A 15,471-nucleotide genomic window follows, 5' to 3' on the forward strand; every position below is an offset into this window, starting at 1 on the left:
GATTCCAATGGTTAATTCCATATTGATTGTATAACTGAGTCAATAGTGGCTAGAAACTTTGTAAAACTCAATTTTTCTGATTAATACACCGATTGCTATAGCTAAGAACCAAACCAATGAAATAAATAACAACCTAGTGGTCAAGATAGGACAAAATATTGATGTCCGGATTATCGAGGTCCGAAAAATATGAGATGTCCCGATTAACGAGTCTACAGTGTAAAAAATTATAGTATCTGGATTACCGCGTTGTCCGGATTAACGAGTGTCCGGATTACCGAGACTATACTGTATATTACCCGATACAGTTTTCCTTCAAACTTACTCCCCATTTAAAGGGACCCAAAATTTATTTGAACGACCTCCATATCTTCCGCAAGATGTTAGTGATTATTCGGGAAGTGATTACAATAATAAATGTGCGTTTTCGAGTGACTGGCTGCCATTTTGTTTTTCAACCGATTATTTGCCGTCATGACCTCAGGTTGGCAAGGTGGTAAGCACTCAATGTCGTGGTTTGAGATTTGATAATCACCACACATGTTCGATACCAAAAGCTTGATCATTCACCATCTTAGCTGTAGAATGTGCCTGTATTATAGACTTAAGTCTGGTGAAATTTTTGGATTTCATATTGATTTTTATTATTTCTTCTGAATAACAAACTCTTCCCCTCTCTTACTCTTCTCTCTATATTTTTCCTTGGCACATCGAGTTGCTACTGACCGCAGGATTGCCATGTATGCTGCCATCTCCTGTGCAGTAACTTTACGATACTCTTTTCTGAGACCCAAGTATAGATTTTGCTGCTTGCCGACCGTGATAGCAAAGATATTTTCCCTCTCAATTTTTGAATTAAAATCTCCTAGAACACTCTTACTGACATGACCACGGTAGCTGTCATATGCTTCCTGACATAATTACCCAAAAATCCTACGGCGACCAACTAAAATGACTGATTGGCACGATAACTATGGAAAGCAAGGACTCCCAAAATTAGATCCGTTTCCATTCCTTCAGGCACCTCCCCCGCAAAAGTTTAATCCAGTTTAAGGCCACTTTCTCTGATTGTCTTGGATATTTGGATCATTGCGATCATCGGTACATTATATTTTTTCACTTGGAAAGCCAATTCTTCCCTAGATATGGGCCCGAAATGTTCCAATATTTAGAACCATTCCTTAATGCAACTCCCGCTCTGAAGTTTTTAGTGGTCTACGTGGTGTTTTTTACTTTTTACAACGCTATTATTTCATACCCTATATTTCTCTCGATAATGGCTCGAAACCTCCGCCCAAGTGGTGTTCTTGTGGACGGTATTATAAGATGGTTTTGAGTCAAAAGTTTGTAACACATTTCTCTGTTCTATAATGGTCATAGACGCACCACGGTTCTCTTGAATCAAATTTAAATGAAAGGTGCTTACACCTGGGAATTTTTGGCGGATTCTTAAACTACAATGTTCATAGATGAGAAAAATCAAAAAACAAAAAAAATCGCCGGAGCGCTTTTTTAATAAATCGCGATTCATGTTGACATTTTTAGGGGTTGTTTAGGTTTTTGCGATGTTGCTTGAAAACCGCAAATCCTATCTAAACGGGACTAAAGAAAATGTTGTAGCTATCAAAATTCTCTTCAAGATTGATCTTAATGATATTATTGTAGGTTTTACAATTTTTGAGATATAGAAGTTGAAATTGGGACAATTCAAATTCAATTAAATTCTGTATCGTCTTCTTATAAAACAATGTCATCACTGCAATTTCCTAACATAAAGTTATATATCTAAAAAAATGGTACAACCTAGGAAAAGTTACATAAAGCAGTCTTGTAGAGAATTTTAACAGCTATAAGGTCCCATGCCGATAAAACTTACCGTATTCAAGCAAAATCGCGAAACCCTAACTAAAAAATCTAAAAATGTAAACTGAGCTTCTTTATCTCAAAAATGGTACAGCCTGAGAACAAAACATAAACTTCTATCCTGTAGAGAATTTTCACAGCTACAACATTTTCTATAGCTCCATATCGATTGGACTTGCGGTTTCCAAGCAAAATCGTGAAAACCTAAAAAACACCTAAAAATGTGAATTTTGACCGCGATTTATTTCAAAATCCCTACAGTGATTTTTACTTTTTTTGATTTTTCTCATCTATAAACATTGCTGTTTCAGAATTCACAAAAACTTCCCCTGTGTAAGCGGTTTTCATTAAAAGTTAGTTAAGGCACACCCTTCATGACATTGTTTTATAAGGGGGCGATACAGTCAGTGCATTGCCCAGATTTGAACTTCAATATCTCAAAAATGGTAAAACATACGAAAATACCGTAAAGGCCAATCTTGTAGCTACAACATTTTCTTCAGACTCATTTTGATAGAGCTTGCAGTTTCTAAGCAAAATTGTGAAAACCTAAACAACCCCCAAAAATTTCATCTTGAATCGCGATTTATTTAAAAAGCGCTCCGGCGATTTTTTTTTTGTTTTTTGATTTTTCTCATCTATGAACATTGTAGTTTCAGAATCCGCAAAAAATTCCCAGGTGTAAGCACCTTCCATTTAAATTTGATTCAAGAGCACCGTGGCACCCTTACACATACGAACATGAATGTCCATCCAAACCTTGTAATTACACTAAAGGTCGCAATTTTGATCGGATCGTCACTAACTTTTTAGTAAATGTGAACGTCGCAGGGAGTTTCGTGATGGTCACATAATATTCAGGGGTCGAAATAGACAAACAACTTCTATGGTAAATAGTCAACATTTTATTAATATGCTAATACCAATGTAAGTAGGAAATATAACATTTACAAACAACGATCGCAAAAGTCGCCAATCCATTTCATTTTTATTGTTTTAATTGGTTGGTTGAGGGACATTTCAGTATTAGTGATCCATTTAAGGAGTACTTTTAGAAAGTCCTGCTTAGGGAATTAAATTGGTCCTTATTGTGTTACCAAAATTGATCAAATACTAGATGTACAGAAGAAGACGGTCATCTAACACAATTTTCAATTTGTGGAATTCTATTTCCATGGCAGCTATCTGTTCTTTTGTAACAGTAATCAGGGAAGAACATGACAATAAAAGTTGACTGTCTGAGCTTTGTCATGGTGGTCAAATATCAAAGTTATTGCAATCTATCCAAATGTTAATATTTTGAAACTTTTATTTTAATGACAAATATGTCTGGTGTAATAAAACAAAATTATCGCTAGTTAATAAGACCAGTAGCAGTGCTTTAAATCAAAGTAGGTTGTTGAATTTGGTCAAATATAAAAGAATGTTTTTTATGACGTATGTAGACTGGAACAGAAGCATGTTGCTAAAAAAGCTTATGAAGCTGTGAGCTGCCTCGGTCACTTCAACTCCTATCCTCGTATTTCATATAAGTAATAAGTTTTTTTCTGAAATATTTGTATTGTTTCTTGCAATGTTCTTTCTTAATGCATTGCTGTTGTTGCTTTTTTTCTTTGGCTGCCTTCATCTGTTTCTTATTCTTTTTCGTCTAATTCTAATGTTATTGGGCTAAATTCTTCATTTTCGATTTCGACGAATAAATTTGAAAATATTTTTATGTCATTTACACACCAGCCGAACACGAAATTCTTTGGTCCTAACTCGTCATCATCAACAGCAAGTGCATGTTGACTGACTGGCGGACGGATGGACGGACGGTTGGTTAGCCCACATTTCATGGGTACGACACGAGAGAGATTTGTTTCATTGGCGTTTGGCTAAAATCATAGAAAGGCTAAGGAACCTGAAGAAGAAGAGCAACAACAACAAAATCGTGTGAATATTATATAGATTTGGGTATTTTTTTTTCTTAGTAGCAATTGTATTTCGGGTTGATGGTTGGTGGCGGTCAACTAAAAAAATAACCACAAAAAAAAAACGAAAAAAACAAAAACGTAACACAAAACTAAATTAAAACATTATTTTTGCTACTTGTTCGGTGAATGGGGAAAAAATCTAACAATACGGCAAACCGAAATGGCCAAACATGATTAATTGTTGTTGGTTGTTTTGTGTTCACTTTTTGCTTTGCAAAACCACCGACGACAATACAAAGCGCCTCCCACCAATTTCACAGATACCAACACAAGCACAAGTCATCATAGCTCTATATAAACAATTACAAAATAAAAGCCACAACAACAACAAAAAATTCGACATTCCGTATTTACGTATGACAAATATATATACGTCAGTTTTTTTATGGTGTTAAACGTTTTGCAGGAGAAGCAGCAGAAGAAGCGGAAGGCAACTGCGAACGGGGTACATATTAACCTCTTGCCTGCCTAGCTGTCTGCCAGGCATACAGGTGTCAACATGTGTGAATGGATAAATTAAATTCAGCAACCACTTTTCGAAAAGTAATCGATCAAAAAGCATCACTCACTCCAGTGTTCTGCTCTCACTCTCGAGCGCACACACACATATCCACTCACTCTGTCAGTCAGCCAAGTGACATCACAATCAAAAAGAAGGAAAATAAATACAGAAGAGCCAAAAAATGCAATTTATCAAAATTTCCATTCTTTTTTGTGGTTTCTTTTTATCATTCTATGTGATTTTCATAGCCTTCTATTGCTACTATCAGGAATATATTCATCTCTCAGCCATGAAGCATTACAATGAATCTTGATTTGAGAGGGTATGTAGGGCAACAACAAATATGTTATATGGAAACCCATTTTCCCACCACACCCCATCCTCTCATTCATCTTACATCTTTCACGGCATCTGTAATAACAAAGTGTGTAATTTGTCACAAATTGTTAACATACCTGGACCATGATAATGACTTTTTGCCTCCAAGTTCCTTTGGTAACCATCATATTGTGTTTATGTGTGCGTGTGCATGTGTGTGCCTTTCGTATTTCACAGATTGATTGCCATTATAACAGCATCACATTTTTAATACCAGCCAGCTGTAATGTTGTAGCATCGTTTATATGTGTGTATGTATGCTTGTCACATCAATCCCCACCCATCATGCAACCCATCAAGCATCCAACCAACCAAGCTGCCAAGCAACCACCCACTCACCCAGTCGTAATAATACTCTTACGCCTGCCATTGAAATTTTTGTTCTCGTTTTTTTGCACATTACATAGTTTTTATAATAGTTTTTTTTTTTAAGTACAATAACAACGAGAATGACATAAACTTGTTCTCATATAGTTGTACGTTTCTTTAGATGTCCACACTGCTACATGATTTGTTGTACTATTGTAATTGGAACATTATCACCAGGCCAGTTGTTATGATATTTTTGATCCAATTAAGTTAAGGTAAGGTCACATTAGGCAAATATTTGCTCAAAAGTGACAAATATTTGTTTGCCACAATTTGACCAGCAAATATTTTTCAAAGGCAAACAAGAAAACAGCTGATTTTGGGAAAACAAAGCTATTTGGAAGCAAACAAAAATTTAACCAAATTGCTTTTAATGTGAACACCGTTCAGCAAATATTTTCCTCCTTTTTTGACAAACATTTATTTGGTCTTACAATTTGTTTGTAAGAGCAAACAAGAGCAAACATCTGTTGAAACACATTGTTGTCACATATTAAAAAGGGGCATATGACCATAAAATGACGAAATTTCTTGTAAATATATAATACGAAGTCAATAATTAGTGAATAAAGAAATAAATAAATGGGAGGTGAGGGATTTAAAAAACCAAAAATGTTTTACAATCGATGAATCCGAGTTTCACCCATTCAGAATTCGCGAACTGCTAACATATTCTATATAGTATGATTGAAAATCTATATCCATAAGGTCGACCATAAAAATTAATTTACGTGGAAGCTGTGTTGGCATCAATGTAGAAAAATAGCTAAAAATGGGTTGAAGCCAACAAGTTTTTTTATGCTCCCTTCTGATTTCTGGCTTAACCTTACATTTTATAGACATATGCTCAAAGAAAGACTCAAAGAATACTTCATGGGCAATGGGATACTAGTGTACCATTTTTCGATATATCCACTGCATCCACCTAAAATTGATGCTGACATTTTGAAGCCGGAATTTCGGGGTTTTTCAAAAAAACCTATTTTTTGAGTTTAAAATTTACAAGTGTTATTCAATTTCCTTTGTACCCCGCGTGAATTTAGTTTTTTTACGCGACGGATCTAGTGAGACCTTCGGCGATCGAATCCATCGACTAAAATCGCGGATATAGATACCTTGAAAATACGAAAATCGGCAAAAATGTATTTTGACGAATCGGCGTATTAAACCGCGATTTTCTGTAACATTTCTTACATAAATGGAATCCTTTATACGCGATTTTACCAAAAATAGAATGTGGAGGCACATCCGCGGTTCGTGAAGAATCTGTTTGAAATAGGTGTATATAGACATATTTTTTATGGGTGCTACTGAAACCGGATGCGCATCAAAAATGGTGGGTTTTAGAAAAACGCAAAACCTCAGAAATTATTAGACGTATTGGCATACATTACAATAGTAATTGTGACGTAATTATTGGTAGTGGTTATAATTGTACTGCTACGCGGATTTAGTTTTGTTATTTATACATCCAATACTGTCTTGAAAACAACAACCGACGTTTTAATCCCGATTATCTGTCAACTTTAATAAATCAGTACAAAAAATCTTCTTTCTTTTAAAAATATTACCGTGGCAAGTTGTAAATAGCTGCGTTAAAATGTCAATTTTTTCGAAAAATTTTGAAGAAGCCAAGCAAAGTGCCACATATTGAATTTGACACTGTTTTTCATTTGGTTATTATTGTTATACATGGATTTTTATTTATACGCCCAATATTATCTTCACAAACTTCACCAAATAATTTTACAAAAAGGGCGATTTTTTTATAAAAAAATTTAATTTTCATAAGTCAATACAAAAAAACTTCGTTTTCTATGTTTAAAAACATTATCTTGATAACCTGTATATTATTTTCATTAATAGAAAACGTTTTCATGGTAAACTGTCTTCACCCTTTTGGTTGAAATACTACGTTGACAACATTTAAATACAAATATGAATTCATAATAAACAAAATTGAAAGCTGTTTATAAAAATAATTTTCCAAGGCACATACATTCGCAACAATACACAAATGAACTCATTCCGACAAGGCACTCATTGCCAAACATGTGGTCTTTGATTTGCCTTCTCCACAACAAACAATAAACACAACGCCATTTTTATTATTTCTCTCTTTTTCTCTCTCTATTTTTCTCGGCCAAATAATTTTATATTTGCTGGCAGTTTGCTCAAACAATTTCTGGATGAAAATATCTCTTCAAATGTGAACACACAGCAAACATGTTTGCCCATTTCGTTATTTGTCACTGTTTGAACAAACAAAATGTGTCAAATATTTGCCTGCAATGTGAACACAAATAAAATTTTGTATGAAATTCACATTTGTTTGGGCAAATATGGGAAAACGAATTTGTACCAAATATTTGCCTAATGTGACCTTACCTTTAGTCGACCAGCCAACCATTCAACCACCTGACAGGTTTCATTCATCAAATGTGAAAATGGAATATTTTATCCAGGATCAATGACATGGATGGACATTGACAGAACTTTATTTATTAGCTTAAAAAATGAACATAAACCACTCTATATTAGGGTATTAGGTTGGGATATACCCTCAGCCGACAGAGATATACCCTCAGCCTGTGTGGATTAAAATACTTTTTTCCCCAAAAAAGAAACTTATGTATTTGGGCGTATGAACTGACAAAAGTATGGATAGGATTAAAGCTCACAAATTTGCGGGGATATCGATAGATACAGCTTTTTTATCACACCAGCCAACGAAAAACACAATATCGCTGTAAAAAGGGCCACTAGGAAAACCTTCGGAAAAAATGTCCAAAGGATCCTCGAACAGACCCTTAACCACACAAAAATGTTGAACATTTGTGTGGGTGATACCACAAGGCTTGGACAGATTGGGCCCCAATTTGAACATAAACTAAGTTTCGACAATATTTAGAGATCCAAAGTTTGGACCAAATCGGTTGCTACGTCTATGAGAAATCGCGAGTACCATTTTAGCGAATATTTTCGAGCTTTTGTGGGGGAAGTACCGGAAGAAGTGGACTTATAAGCACCACCTTCAAATTTCCAATATCCAAAGTGTGGACAAACGCAGTATTCGGTTCGAGCTCTCCACCCACTACATATGGTGCCATAGGGGTTTTTTACAACTTTCGGCTTGTTTTTTCAAGAAGTATGGACTTGTCCCTGAAAAACTTTTACTGTCGTAATTAAGGCAGCGAATACAAGTTTCTTCAATAAAAACTAACGTGATTCGAGAGCAGGTCTTAAAGTGAATATATCCAACATTTTGTGTTGAAGATACCCGATGGAGTGGACAAATATAGTCCATATTCGAAGCTGATCTATATCTGGTAGATATATAAGGATGTGTAAAGTATGGACCAAATCGGTCACTCCCATCGTGTGCACAATTTTTCCGAACATTTTTGAACTTTTGTAGGGGAGGTACCGGAAGGAGTGGACCGATATGGCTTATCTTCGAACTTAAACTAAGTTTGCTCAAAATATTACGAAGGCAACATTTTGGACCGAATCGGCAGATCCGTTCGAGAGTTATCTTGTGCTACAACCACTACACACGGTATCATAGGATTTTTGTTGTACCTTTCAGACTATTTTCTCAGGAAGTATGGGCTTGCCCCTGATGAAACTTATACTGTCGTATGGGGGGCAGTGAATACAAGTTGCTACAACGAAAATCAAAACGAATCCAGAACAGGTCCTAAACTGAACTTTTCCGAAATTTTGTGTGGGAGGTACCCGAAGGAGTGGACCGATTGAGTCCATATTGGAACATCATCTAAGTCTGGTAGAAATTTCACGATGTGCAAAGTATGGACCAAATCGGTTAATTCCTTTAAGAGTTATCGTGCACACAAATTTTCCGAACATTTTCGAACTTTTGTGGGGGAGGTACCGGAAGGAATGGACGATATAACCCATCTTCGAACTTAAACTAAGTTTGAACAAAATATTACGAAAGCCAAATTTTGGACCGAATCGGTTGATCAGTTCGAGAGTTACCGTGCGCTCCAGCCAGCCAGACAGACGGACGGACATGGCTAAATCAACTCCAAATTGTCTTAAACCATTATTTCGATGAGGCAAATTTTGCCCGTATGAAAGTGTATATCAGGAAAAATGTCTAAAATTGTCTTTTCCATTTCTAAAAAATAAATAAAAAATTTTTTTGATACTACATCAATGATTTTTGGTACATAGATTAAGAAAAAAATCAGCATTCCAAATCTGTTTTCGTTACTAACTTTGATCGTTGCGCGCAAAAGATATGACCGTTTTAATTATGATAATTAGAAAAAATTCTAAAAAAATCGCGGCTCAATATAGTTAGCTGTTTTATCCTATTATCGTTAACTGAATTCGTAACCTTTGCGATGATGCAAAAAATAATCGCAAAGTCTCAATAGATTCGCGAAAAATCAAATTTGTTAAATAATTTCACGTATTTACAAACATATTTTTGAAACAATAGCGCTCATAGTTACGAAAAATATATAAAAAAATTATTACAGCATCCAGACATTTTAAGGTATAAAATGAAACCTAAGTTGTGAAGGTTGGAGCTATAGTATTCATGTTATTTGCAAAAATACGAAGAAAATATTACGAAAAAATTAAAATTATTATTATTATTATTATTTTTATTATTATTATTATTATTATTATTATTATTATTATTATTATTATTATTATTATTATTATTATTATTATTATTATTATTATTATTATTATTATTATTATTATTATTATTATTATTATTATTATTATTATTATTATTATTATTATTATTATTATTATTATTATTCTAATTTTATTTTTTTATTTTTTTTTTTTTTAATGTTTGAGTTCTTCGGCATTTTCGTCAAAATTTCACGAAATAATGATGATATTCCGTTGTAACAAATTTTTCGCTTATAGTTTTCCTATTGGATAATATTATTAGAACCTTATATTAAATCACAAGGAATTCCAATTGTGGCATAACGTTAAAATAATGTTATATTGAATATTACAACATTTGAGACGCATATAAACCGCATAATTATGAAAATGACATGATGCGCATCCGATTTTCCAACACAGCGAATCAATCCCTTTTATTTGATGTACAGTTTGTCAAATTCTATTTGGCGGCCACGATGTAGCATCTGCTGCATTTAAGGGTGCAAAATACAGTAAAATGGTCATAATTTCCGCGAAGTTCACTTACATTTTATGCGCATCCGATTTCACTAATCACCATTAAAAAATACGTCATTCTATGCCGTTTCAATGCGATCCATCAAGAACCGTGGATGTAGCATCGCACTCAATTTTTAGAAAAAATCTTTTATATCTCTAGATTAGCGATAGTTTTGAAATATCTGTTTTCGCGCAGTTTAAACACGCGTATCGATCTATTTATTTAAGTAGAACTGACACATCCAAAACGCGTTTTAATATGCGATATTTTCAAAATAATTTTTTGCAAATTTTCGAAATTTGGGGGGTATCATATCCGCCGATCTAGTGGGTGGATTTTTACGCGTCGTGTCTTGTTAGATTCAGAACGTAAAAAAACTAAATTTACGCGGGTTTCCACGGAAATCGAATGACGTTTGTAAATTTTAAACCAAAAAAATAGGTTTTTGAGAAAAATTTACGCACAAAAATTTCGTGTTTAGGCGCAGATTACTGTGATCCTGTGAGGGCTACGCCCTCATGTTATACATTAAAAAATGCGAAATCACGAGTACTACAATCCAATAATAAGCTTTTAGGGAAATCCAGCTGCGCGTCCCGATTAGACCAAAAATTCAAAAAACCCCATTTTTCAGGTTTCAAAATGTCAGCATCCGTTTGAGGTAGATACAGTGGATATATTAAAAAATCATACATTAGAAACTTCAACTCTGAAGTGTGCTCTTTAACTTCTCCTTTGAGCATTAAGCTCTACATTGTGTTGTATAACCACTAATTGGAAAATAACAGAATGAAACTCGTTTATTTCAACGATTTTTTCCGATTTTTTTACATTAGTACGACCACAGCTTCCGCTCAAATTATTATTTTAAGAAACCCCTCGGTGAATAGGGCTAAAACAGTTTATTTTGCCGAAATGCGGTCAAAAGTTATGGTATAGTAAAACTGATCGCGAGTTACAATGCCCCATACCTCAGTTTCAACATAAGTTAATTTTCTACAAAAAGCTTGATATACCCTCGTTAGCATAAATGCTGAGGGTATAAATTGGGATGTATTACCGACTATTGATATATTTCCGTTATTGGGCCACCTACGCCAACCTACTTTGCATCATTGTAAAGGTGGGATGTTCTACTTTCATAGTCTGACTTTGCTTTTGGAAGGTCCGCAACCAAAATAGCAAAAATGAAATGTTGTGTTATATTAGCGGCTATTGCGATATCTTCGTTGTTTGACCACCTACGACAACCTACCTTACATCGTTGCAAAGGTGATATTTTCTACTTTCATTAGCAGCTTTTGCTTTTGATATACTTTTTATAGATATGCGCTTTGAAATAAAACGTTGTCTCTTTCTCCAAATAAGCTTTTTGCCCATTCCGACCCCGAATATTATCCGACCATCACCAAAATCAAGAGGCTTCTTCCCCTCCGGGACCCTCATCAATACCCAAAATTTGGTGACGACCCGATCAAAATTGCGACTTGTAGTGTGATTACAAGGTATAGATGGACAGACGGACAGGCAGATCGACCCAGCTCGTCGAGGCAATCATTTTGGTATATATAAGTATGGGTCTACGACCATTATTTCGATGCGTTACAAACTTTTTGGGCAAAACCAACTTATAATACCCTCCCCACATAGTGGTGTAGGGTATAAAAAAGGGGAACTCAATTAAACAAACTCACCAAAATTATTTTTTCACTACGCCAACGAATACCGGGAGAAGAGAATAAAATTGTCGAAGAAAAGAGAATAATATTGCCCAGCAGACAACAACTATTGTTGGATATGACAAAAACAATTGTTGTAATTAACAAAAACGATTGTTGGACTAACAATACTACATGCGGAATCTAACAATATCTTTACAATACATATTTTGCTTTGCTGACCATGTGACAAAGAAAACGTGGAATCTATGGATTATCCGCCGTACAGCCCTGCCTTGATACCCAATGATTTCATTTGATTCCCGTACATCAAGAAAAAATGACGATTTTCGTTGCCAGAAGATGCTGTTGAAGCGTTCAAAAACCATGTTTTGGAGCAGAACACATGATGGTATGTCAAACTGTCCTGAGAACGTTTAGGCCAAAAGCTGTCAAAAAATGTCAAATGGCGTCTGGCAACAGTACGTGTTTCCAAGGCCGCAAATTTCTCTAGTTCTCCTCATTTTACACCGCGAAATATTCGTCGTAGATCCCCCATGTGGTATACCAAAATTCATATCTCGACAAAATAAAGCTATTTTGTGAAGTGTGTCCGTCCGTCCGTCTCTCCGTCCATTAAAAATTGTAATCAAACTGAAGTCCCCAAATGTTGACCAAACGTCACGAAATTTTATATGGCGTTCGGGTTCCCGCCAGAATAGAAACGATGGACCAAAACAATTTTGTTCCCATTTTGTAGCGGCTGTGTATGTCGCAGCGATGGTCTGATCGACGCAAAATTTTAAGTAAGGTTTGGGTTTACGACCAAGAAAAGCTTGAATGATCAGATCATATTTATCGGGTGAAACGGGCTAAAACTTTTGTGTGAAAATTGGTAAAATTTTTAGTATAATGACTATATCTGTATTCCTGGAAGAAATGTTTTTACCCCGTAGGTTATATTTAGAAGAGGAACTCTTGACTCTTCCATTGATGCTTATTATGTCGATGTACGTGGTTAGATAACATAATTGCAGCCTAGTATATACTAGAGTTGGACAATCTTATTCCCGGAGCGGATCGATCTTTCTAGTTCCTTTTCCCTTTTTCAACGAATCTCTCACTTTCATTGTTCTTTTTGTTTCCTTCGTTCCAAAATAGTTCCAAGACCGAAATATTTCATAGTTTTGTGGATGAATTGACACAAAAATAAATTGCTGCGAATAAACAGCAAAGAAGAAAGATGGGTGGGTGTAGGCGTTAAATTATAGGAAATATAGGAGAGCGAAAGGAACTATATATGAACTAAAAAAAACTATATATATATATATAAACGGAAGAGCTGAATATAGTTTCAAGAGTTCCTTGTCCGGAATAGTTCCCTGGAACTACACAACTCTAGTATATACAGGGATCCTACAGTTTTAACCCTCCGTTGAACACCTGGGTCTGGCCAGGCCTTTTTGACTTTATATAAAAGCGTCTAGCCTGACACAGGGGCCATAATCACGCTAGGTGATCGGATAGCATTTATCGGTTAAAATTTACCATTGAGCATTGTGGAAAAAAACAAATTTAATTTTTGGTCCAAAGTTTAAATTCTGCGGGCATATTCCGACAAATTGCGAACACGAAACTTGAAAAGCAATTATTGACCTCTCCTTTGATGCAAATTATATGATAATTCCTTTTGGAGGCGAAAGCCCTTGGTGAGTATAATAAGAATCCCAAAGGACAGATCCGCCTTCTAAAAATGGCCTTTGACCCCGAATGATAACAATTTTCAATGCGAATTGGGCTAATTTAGAAGTCGGAGTTGCTTACTCAACTATAACCTCCCTCGGGAGACTATTTAGATTTGGGCCTGTTTATTTTTTTCATTTCACAGCCTGAGGGTATAGCTAAGTTATAGGGTATGTTCTTAGGGATTGACAAAAATCCAGACCCACGCTTAAGAGTAGTAAATTTAATAAAACTGCTATTTTAATCAATTAGTTATGTATCTACTTGTCTTGTCTAATGAAATTGAAAATATAAGACTTGTTCTTACTACCTGTAGGTAATACCAGAAGGTTTATTATGTATGCAACGGTGCTCTTGAAACAAATTTAAATGGAAGGTGCTTACACCTGGGAAGTTTTTGCGGATTCTGAAACTACAATGTTCATAGATGAGAAAAATCAAAAAAAAAAAAAAAATCGCCGGAGCGCTTTTTAAATAAATCGCGATTCAAGTTGACATTTTTAAGGGTTTTTTAGGTTTTTACGATTTTGCTTGGAAACCACAAGTCCTATCGAAATGGTACTAACGAAAATGTTGTAGCTATGAAAATTCTCTACAAAATTGACATTCGTGATATCATCGCAGTTTTTTCCATTATTGAGATATAGAAGTTCAAATTAGGACAATGGATTGACTGTATTGCCTCCTTATAAAACAATATCATGACTGCAATTTCCCAACATAAACTTACATATCTCAAAAATGGTACAACCTAGGAATATACTACGATAGCCAATCTTGTATAGAATTTTCACAGCTAGTTCGTTTTCGATAAGACCAACCGTTTTCAAGCAAGTCGTGAAAAACCTAACAAAAAACCTAAAAATGTGACCAGAACTTCTATATCTCAAAAATGGTAAAATCTAGGAACAAGTCATAATGGTCAACCCTCTAGAGAATTTTCACAGCTACAACATTTTCTTTAGCCCCATTTCGATAGGACTTGCGGTTTCCAAGCAAAATCGCGAAAACCTAAACCTAACCTAAAAATGTGAATTTTGTTTTACCCTTATTTAATTATTATTTAATTTAATTTTACCCTTAGTTTTATTACTTCACTTTCTTAAACCATAAAATTGAGGGTATAGTATACATGGTATATAGGGAGATGATTTATATACTTTCTTACTTTCTTTTATTTCATACTTTTTTATCCATTCGAAATTTTAATTTTAATTTTGTATTAACTATTGGAACCACTACTACTGATTCCTCCACACAGGGGACAAATCCCGATGACATTGAATGGTCATCAAACGATTTATACAACAGAAATTAACTTCTTTTTTAATTTCTTGTTTTTTAGATTATTTTTAATTTTGTTATTGAATGATACGCTCCTAGGTTATCACCTTTCTTAATCCTCCCTATATTCCTTATAATTTCACTCAATGCCAACCTTTTCGTCAATCTACTCGCCACTTCATAAAAGTGCTATCCTTTAATCCATGATATTTCTCCAATTGCCCTATAAGGGAAATAAAACTCTTGGCATTCCTTTGTGGTTATTATACGATTTGTCTATACATCTGTCAGACCTTTACATAATCGATTACGGCATGGTTTTCCTTACAAAATAAAAGGAAAGGAAAAAATAGGAAAACGAAACTAGACAGCTTTAATGTTGACCATTTGACCTAACTTGCTTTATGGTAGGATAGATGGCCAAAACGATTTAAGTGAATGATTGTGTTAACCCACTTATTTATTTCCTTTTGTTTTTCCTTCCGCATCGCTCTCAGTGTGTGTATGAGTGTCCCT

The 15,471-nt window shown here is 34.8% G+C and overlaps 2 protein-coding genes across 25 annotated transcripts in view; one reads left to right on the forward strand and one right to left on the reverse strand.

Annotated features, from left to right (window-relative positions):
* The window catches only part of Shawl (Shaw-like), a 278,379-nt gene that overhangs the window by 215,682 nt on the left and 47,226 nt on the right, over window positions 1-15,471 (reverse strand). The gene's annotated exons all lie outside the window — the stretch shown is intronic.
* The window catches only part of jp (junctophilin), an 83,294-nt gene that overhangs the window by 28,770 nt on the left and 39,053 nt on the right, over window positions 1-15,471 (forward strand). For 2 of the 21 annotated variants that reach the window (XM_073966818.1, XM_073966822.1), the window contains exons 2-3: window positions 4,100-4,284; window positions 4,590-4,663. The exons of 15 other annotated variants lie outside the window; for them this stretch is intronic. The gene's annotated coding sequence lies outside the window, so the exon portion shown is untranslated. Of the gene's footprint in view, window positions 1-4,099; window positions 4,664-5,209; window positions 5,304-15,471 lie in introns of those variants that run through there. 4 more of the 21 variants (XM_073966816.1, XM_073966821.1, XM_073966825.1 and 1 more) reach the window with 4 other exon arrangements.

Source organism: Musca autumnalis, unplaced genomic scaffold (genome assembly GCF_047663935.1).
Source record: "Musca autumnalis isolate F117 unplaced genomic scaffold, ASM4766393v1 scaffold_2, whole genome shotgun sequence".
NCBI classification, from domain to species: Eukaryota; Metazoa; Arthropoda; class Insecta; order Diptera; family Muscidae; genus Musca; species Musca autumnalis.